Source organism: Tamandua tetradactyla, chromosome 22 (genome assembly GCF_023851605.1).
Source record: "Tamandua tetradactyla isolate mTamTet1 chromosome 22, mTamTet1.pri, whole genome shotgun sequence".
In the NCBI taxonomy this organism is placed as follows: domain Eukaryota; kingdom Metazoa; phylum Chordata; class Mammalia; order Pilosa; family Myrmecophagidae; genus Tamandua; species Tamandua tetradactyla.
Window position 1 is genome coordinate 47,040,708 of NC_135348.1, and position 8,525 is coordinate 47,049,232.

Here is an 8,525-nt window from a genome sequence, read left to right on the forward strand (position 1 = left end):
ATGTTATCAATTGTGGTAGAGTTCAATATTTGTTCAGAATGTTGTCTGCCCTTCTTCACTAGGCCCCCTCCTCTAGAATCCTTCTCTGGGGAAGGAGATGTATTTAGCGCCCCAACTGTGAGCCAAAGTGCCATAGACCCCATTCAAGAAAATGCTTTAAAAATCTCCTGAGGGCTCTCCTTTGTTCTCTCTCTGCCACGAGGTCAACATGCCTCAGATGACATCATGTCTTTCAGTCTGGATCCTGGAGTGGGAGCATCAGGTGAAAAGTAGCCGGAGCTGGTCCACAGCACACACACATAAGAGTAACACTTGTCTTTTTTGAGCCACTGTGGTCCTGGGGTATTTTTTACTGTAGCATAACCTAGCAATGGCTGTAAGATACACCAGTTGTTCTAGTTTGCTAGCTGCCGGAATGCAATATGCCAGAAACAGAATGGCTTTTAAAAAGGGGAATTTAATAAGTTGCTAGTTTACAGTTCCAAGGTCGAGAAAATGTCCCATTTAAAACAAGTCTATAGAAATGTCCAATCTAAGGCATCCAGGGAAAGACACCTTGGTTCAAGAAGGCCGATGAAGTTCACGTTTCTCTCTCAGCTGGAAGGGCACATGGCAAACATGGCGGCATCTGCTGGCTTTCTCGTGGCACCAAAAAAGGGACTCTCTCCAAAATGTTTCCTCTTTTCAAGGATTCCAGTAAACAACTCCACCTTCACTGGGTGGAGACACACCTCCATGGAAATCATCTAATTAAAAGTTACCACCCACAACTGGGTGGGTCACATCTCCACGGAAACAATCAAAATGCTCCCCCCCAGCAATACTGAATGAGGATTAAAGGGCTTTTCTGGGGTCCTCCACAGACTCAGACCGGCACACCAGTGAAGACATTATCAGACAAGCTTACCTGCCCGTGAATAATGCTGGTAGATCCTTGGTATAGTATATCAATATTATGTCTTCAGTGTATTGTTACATAAGGAACATTTAGCTGGAGCTCAGGGGTCACTGATTATTTTGAGCAAAACCCTTTCCTAAATTTTTTTTTAAATGAATAAGGACATGTGGTTTTCTTCCTCTCCAAGAGGGCTAGACCAAGCCCATAAATGAACTCAGTTTCTGACTGGCCAGCTGCTGCGGAACATGTCAGACCTACTGATTTTCTAGGTAAAGTGTGAAGTGTTATAAAGCCTTCCAAATCACTGCATTCCAGGGTGTCGCAGGTTGGGTTGTCTGGAAAGAAGAATCTGAGGTGGAGAGTAACGTGCACAAAGTTCATTGAGAATTCTTGGAATCGATACCTATGGACGGGAGGGAAGGAAGCACGATTGGCAGAGAGATGAAAGAAGCTGGTCTGCGATACGGTCTCAACAGAGGACTCAGCCAAACTCTCAGGGAGCTTTGAGCTTGCACAGCTCTTTGGAGTCGTCCCACGCTGGGACGAGGGGGGCCAAATCTTTAGACCCCACATGGCCTAGACATTGGATGTGGAATTCTCAAAGGGACACGACCTTGGGCAAGACAACTCTTCTTAGCTGAGGCAATTCCCAAAGAGGACTGACAGCTGAGAGCTGTGCTGGTCACACTCCCAACTGCTGGCTGAACAAGCCCTTCTGTCCCAAAGGGGGTCCTGAGGGGCACGTCCCAGCGCCACTTAGTCCTCCCCTTGTGCTGCTTGTTAGACGGGACCTTTCCCCTTTGAAGTAACTGACTCTTAGCCAGCACTCCAGGAAACTTCCCCCATTCATAACTCCCAGGAGGCAGAACCAGACCTGCCCCCACCCACACGGCAGGCCCAGGAGTGTCCTTACACTGCCCCTTGGCAGCTGCATTCCTGCTGTAACTCCTATCCAAATCTGCCCTCCAGCAGTTACAGCCCAAAGCTGCAAGCTTGCGCGAACTCCCCCCTTAACAGCCCCCCCACCGCTTCTAACTGACCAGTAGAAACATCCCACTCCCAAGCTAGACAAAGGAAACCCACCACCTCAATTTCCCTATTTCCTGCCCAACGCCCTGCGTTAGCTGCACAACTTCCCCTCTTGCTGCTGCTGTGGCCATCTTAAGTGTAGGCCCCCTTGCGCATCGCCTCGCCGTACAAATCCCAAAATTGGGTTCGAGTTTACGGTTCCTCTCTTCCTGGTTGGAAAACCTGTCACTGCTCAGATCCGTTTCTTTATGAAGTTCTGGACGCAGATCTTCCTGGATTCTCCTCGGGGAAACTCACAAGAGCCAGCGTGAAGGCGCGAACAGCAGTCCCTACGGCTGCATTTGGTCTCAGGACCTGTGAAATTCCTTGTCTCTTCCTCTGTTCTAGATTTCCCTCGCCCTTGGCACCACTGCTGGCCCCTGAGTTCTGCCCGGCATCATGACTATGACCCTGACAGCACGTTCCCCTTCTAAGGCCGTGTCTACTTGTTCAAAATTGAGCAAGGGAGAGTGAAGAGGCACCCCACCGAGTCACCTAGAAGCCAGTCATAATCTCCTCCACCCCATGGTACGGCACTAGCGCTCACCTTTCCAGGGATCAGGGCCAGCTATCCCCGCCATATTGGTGCTGGGGCAGCTCTTGCCACATCCCTTGGGGAAGTGTCCTCTTTGTGAACCAGGAGCTCTAAACCCACAGAATCTGGGGATGAGGGAAGTGGAAGCACAAATTTCCCAAGTGCATCACTGGGAGTAATGGTGAAAGGGATCAGTCCCGTTTCTACCCTTTGATTTCTAGACCCACATATTCTACCTACTGGAGACAGAACTCTATATAAAGGTCATCTGATGTAGAGTGTTTGTTACATCCTGGAGGGTGAAGCTCCGTCCTCACAAAGCTTTAGGTAGTGGGTGGTTACATTTTAGAAAGGGTGGCCAGGGCAGGCCTCAAAGTAATATTTGAGTAAGTATCTAAAGGAAGAGAAAAGTCTTGGGAAGAACTTTCCAAGCAGGGGAGCAGAAAGTGAAAGGACCCCGTGGGGGTGTGTGTGTCCTGGAGTGAGGCGGTCAGTGTGTCCAGAGCGGGGTGGAGGATGGAGAGCGGTGGGGGGGGGGACAGAGTGATGGCACCTCCACATCAGGGGGTGTTGCGGAAGTTGCTGTAAACACGTTTGCTTTCATTCCAAAGAAATTGGAAAGTTTTGAGGAGGGGAGTGATGTGATATGACATGTTTTTACAGGATCTCTGCGGCATCAGCACTGAGGATAGACTGAAGGGGGCAAGGTGAGAACAGAGACAGTTATGAAACTTGCTCAAGCAGGCAGGAGCTGGCGAGCAGATGGCAGCCGCGGTGAGACGCGCAGAGCTTCTGGAGGTACCGTTCCCAACAGGTTCGAAGTCAGGTGCCTGTAGAATTGTGCAATGCAGCAGGATTGCGTGAGTCAAATTTGGCTGCATTTTGAGACAGAGGCAACCAGACACATTGATGTAAAGTGTGAGAGGGAGAGAGGCGTCAGAGATGGCTCCAAGGTTTTTTGGCCTGAGTAACCGATAGGTTGAAGTTATCTCTAATCAAGATGGAGAAGACAGTGAAAGAAGCGGGTGGGGAGCCATTAACATGACAGATGCGTCTGAAGCCCTGAGAAGGAGTCAGATCACGTAGGGAGTGAGCGGGTTAAGAATGGATGAGATTGTGAGGGATGCAGCTAGGTGGATGGACCTTCAGGACAGTGTGCTGAGTGAAATAAGCCAGATTGAAAAAGGCAAACATTATAATGCTTCACTAATACGGACTAACTATGATGTACAAACTCTGAGAACTGAATCCGACAGCACAGGTTATCAGGGGATGGCTTACTGTAAAGGTTCTAGATTGCGAGCTCTTATGGCAGTCACATCTATTCCTCAGCTGTAACGGTCATTTCTAAATTCTGAGCATTACCCCATACAGCAATAGTTTAAAAAACCGAAAAAGAGATCAAGCTTCAATTAGAGATATGAATGGAGCAGATCTGGTTAGGACTAAGGTAAACCAGTCTAAGAGGTAACTGATATTGTCCATATTTTAAAACTTCAACTTCTGCATGAGACCAAAAGAAGAGATGTTTATTTGGTGCAAAATTTATATTTTCTGTAGCACACTACCTAATTTAACTTGTATGGTCAGTTTATTTGAACACTGTAATTACATGGAACCTTGAATAAGGAGTGAGATCTTGTTGGTTTGTGCAGGTTAGTGTGATGCCTCGATACATCCCAGAGTAATCTGGGCAAGGAATAAAACAGTATTTACAAAGCCCCATTGAGGGACTGGGGAAAACTATGGAAATGCTAAACTTCCCCACATGGGGAGTTACTGATATTCTCACAAGCACTGGGGACTACAAATTTAATAGGCTCAAGCCCTTGATCTTGGGGTTCACCCTTAAGAAACTTATTTCTGCAAAGGAGAAGCTAAGCCTACTTTTAACGATGCCTGAGAGTCACCCCCAGAGAACCTCTTTTGTTGCTCAGATGTGGCCTGTCTCTAAGCCAATTCAGCAGGTGAACTCACCTCCCTCCCCCTACATGGGACATGACTCCCAGGGGTGTAAGTCTCCCCGGCAATGTGGGACCTGACTCCCAGGATGAGCCTGGACCTGGCATCATGGGATCGAGAAAGTCTTGAGAAAGACTTCTAGATCAAAGGGGAAAGACAAATGAAACAAAATGAAATTTTAGTGGCCAAGAGATTTCAAATAGAGTTGAGAAGTCATTCTGGGGGTTAGTCTCATGCATTATATAGATATTCCTCTTCAGTTTTTAATGTATTAGATTAACCAGAATGAAATACTTGAAACTGTTGAACTATATTCCAGTGGCCTTGATTCTTGAAGACAGTTGTGTAACTAAATAGCTTTACAGTGTGACCGTGTGGTTGTGAAAAGCTTGTGGCTGACACTCACTTTTTCCAGTGTATGGACAGATGTGTAAAAAAATAAAGACGAAAAACAAATAAATAATAGGGGGTGGGGTGTTTGGGATGTTTGGAGGTTCTTTTTCATTTTTACTTTTTTGTTTATTTTTATATGTAGTTTTTTGAGTAATGAAATGTTCAAAAATTGATGGTAATGAAGGCACACCCCTATGATGATACTGTGAACCACTGATTGCACACTTTGGATGATTGTATGGTATGCAAACATATCCCAATGAAATTGCATTAAAAAAAAGAATGAATGAGCACACTGCTGAGAGAATGTGGGTAGGGAAGTCAGGGACCGAACCGATGGCATTTCAGTATTCAGGGTTTGGGGAGATGAGGAAGGTCTAGCAAAAGAGACCCAGAAGGAGTAGTCAGAGGAGCAGACCAGGCCAGAGAAGCTTCCTGGGAGCCAAGTGAAGACAGAGTTCCAAGGAGAAGAGAAGCGAAAGGAGCGGAGCAGCCAGGCCTAAGGCTTAGGGTCCTTTTCTCACCTGGCTGCCCTCTGGACTACTCTAGCACTCCTAGGCACACACCTTGGGGGCACTGGAGAACATCCGTCCTTGCAGCCCTTTTGGCAGGGCCGGCTTGCGTTTCCCAGTGTAAATCCAGTATTCTAGAAGCAGGGCCCACTAGGATAGAAGACAGTTCAGTGCATTCTGTCAAGACTCGAGTTCTCTCATTTCTGTCTATTTTAACAAGTTGCTTTTGGGCTCATGCCTGGAAGGCTAAAAACAGCAGGAGCTGTCTGCTGAGTCCCAGCCCGGCGCCGCACAGGAGATGCGTGTGACAAGCACCGCCACACCGGCTCCGAGGCGGCACAGACAAAAATAACCTGGAAATTCCACTAGCTGTCAACTGACTTGGAGAACATTTTTCAGTTTTCTTGCAGGATTTTGAGGAGAGAAGGAGCTACAGGAATTTTAAAGCATTTTCAGAGACAAAAGGAGTGAAATATTTTTGCTATTTGTCATTTTACTTAAAAATGTGAAAATTACTTTTTTTTAACGGGATGGAAAACCACCCTTTTCTTGATAAAAATAAAATATTTGGAGAGAAGATGGGTCAGTCCTCTTTCAAATATTCCCCCTGTATCGCAGCATCTTTAAAACATTTCTATACGATTTCACTTCATTTAAGCATACTTTAAGACAGAGAAAACATAGAGAAGAATTTAAATAAATGAATATCCAGAGCAGCTGGAAGAATGTAATTCTTCCTTTTCCACAGAAAAGTTTTTTTTTTTTTTCAATGTTTAATGCTGTTTGTTTCAAGCTTAGATATCATTCACAGGAAAGCTACTGCAAATTTTGTATGGCTGAACAAATTTCTTTTTAAAATTAAAGAAAACGGTATGTTTTCACTTTTTAATGTTTAGATTGCCTATTGTGGATAAGCAACTTGGCCGTGCAATCATTTTATTCTGGCATCTTTTGGTTGGATGGACATTTAGGGAGGTCCATTGTAACTAACTTCTCTGGGTCAGACATCATCAGAGGAAGCGCTGCGTTAGGGTTTTCCCCGCGGGGTGTGTGGGGCCCGAGGCCCTTGGCGAGCCCCAGGAGGTCCGCGCCGGGAGGGGTGGCACTGCCCACGGAGCCACCGAGACCCACCTGAGGGCGCAGCTGCCCGTTGCCTGCCCTGCCCCCTGCACCCCCTGCCCCCTGCACCCCCTGCCCTCCCTGCACCCCCTGCCCCCTGCACCTCCTGCCCCCTGCCCCCCTGCACCCCCTGCCCTCCCTGCACCCCTGCCTCCCTGCACCCCCTGCCCGCCCTGCCCCCTGTCCCCCTGCCTCCCTGCACCCCCTGCCCGCCCTGCCCCCTGCACCCCCTGCCTCCCTGTACCCCTGCACCCCCTGCACCCCTGCCCCCCTGACCTCCCTGCATCCCTGCACCCCTGCACCCCCTGCACCCCTGCACCCCCTGCCCCCTGCACCCCCTGCACCCTGCCTCCCTGCCCCCCATTCCCCCTGCCTCCCTGCACTCCTGCACCGCTTGCCCTCCCTGCACCCCTGCACCCCCTGCACCCCTGCACCCCCTGATCCCCTGCACCCCTGCACTCCCTGCCCTCCTGCCCCCCCTGCACCCCTGCACTCCCTGCCCACCCTGCACCCCCTGTACCCCCTGCCTCCCTGCACCCCTGCACCCCCTGCACCCCCTGCCCTCCCTGCACACTCTGCCTCCTGCACCCCCTGTCCCCCCTTCCCCCTGCACCCCCTGTCCCCCCTGCCCCCCTGCACCCCCACCCTCCCTGCACCCCTGTACCCCCTGCATTCCCGATCCCCTGTACCCCCAATCCCCTGCACCCCCTGCCCTCCCTGCACCCCCTGCATCCCCTGCCTGCCCTGCACCCTCTGCCCTCCCTGCGCCCCCTGCCCTCCCTGCACCCCTGCACTCCCTGCACCCCCTGCATCCCTTGCCTGACCTGCACCCCCTGCCCTCCCTGTACCCCCTGCCAGAGCCCAAGCCTCGGCTCCCAGCTCCCGAGTGGGCAGAGGCCCCTGCCAGCTGCTGCTCTCTGCTGTCTTTCCAGGGCGGCTCCGTGTGGACGGGCCCCTGGTCTCCTGCAGAAACAGTTCCTCCAGTTGCTGCTTGAGGCCCCATCCTCCACAGCCAGGGTTTTTTCCAAAAGGAGCTGAGGGCTTATGGAATCATTTAGAGAGGGAAAGGGGAACTAGTCATAGTTACGGGGGAGGATGGACATGAACTGGACTGTCCCGGGTGAATGGGGCTGCACGAGTTCAACACCAGCATTGAAGGAAATGAAACGAAGAAGAGAGAGTAAAGACAAAAGACCAGGGTAGGTCATGTGTAAAAGGCACCAACAGTGGTTTGCAAAACTTTTACAGGTGACAAGAATGACGCATTTCTCACTATGGTCACCGACAAACAAGTTTGAAAATGACCTCTGTGTAGGGCTGAGCCCGCACTGTGGAGCGGGGAAGGTCACCTTGTCCTCAGCTGCTGCTCTTCTCCTTTTGCCCAAAACTAGAGCTCTCCAACCAAGCCACTCCTGCAGCCTGGAGCAGCTGAAAGGTGCTGGCGAGCCTGAGCCCGGGCCTGGGCCGGTTGAGCGAATGCCCCAAAGCACGCTGAATTTCTATGGGATTATATTTCCTTGCCTGGAATCACTGAGGGACATCACTGGTTCATTCACGGTAAGGGAACCTGTTTGAGGTTCCTAAAGTGGGCGAGACACAACGTACCAGAAATGAACTGGCTTTTAGCAAGGGGATGTGCTAGCATCCAGGTTTCCGGTCCCGAGGCTGAGGCTGCCCAGGCTGAGCCCAGCAGGACGGTCTGTGGAGGGCACTGGGCCCCGGCACGCCTCGGCCCCGGTGCAGGGGGCATCTGCTGGGCCTTCGCTCCCAGCTGCCTCTAAATGTCTCCGGGTGTTTCTCTGAATTTTCTCTTAGCTGCTCTCCGGCTTTTACCCTCTTGTGAAGGATTAAGACCCACTGGGAATGGGGCAGGTCACATCTCATTTGAGGTGACCGAATCCAAAGGTCCCTCCCAGAGCTCCAGGAAGATGGTGGGACAGGACAGGCTGAGCTCAGCCTGTTCCAGGGGCAGCTGGAGAAGGGTCAGAGGGCGGCTGGGACGACGACCCCAGGGCGTGAGTGACCGCGGAGGGTCTTC

At 50.7% G+C, this 8,525-nt stretch overlaps 1 long non-coding RNA gene across 1 annotated transcript; it reads left to right on the plus strand.

Annotated features, from left to right (window-relative positions):
• The first annotated feature begins 2,325 nt into the window (after positions 1–2,325).
• Positions 2,326–8,151, plus strand: LOC143666162 (uncharacterized). Its single transcript, XR_013167427.1, has 3 exons — positions 2,326–2,494; positions 3,165–3,299; positions 7,879–8,151. It is a non-coding gene; the product is annotated as an uncharacterized LOC143666162 (long non-coding RNA).
• The last annotated feature ends 374 nt before the right edge of the window (positions 8,152–8,525 follow it).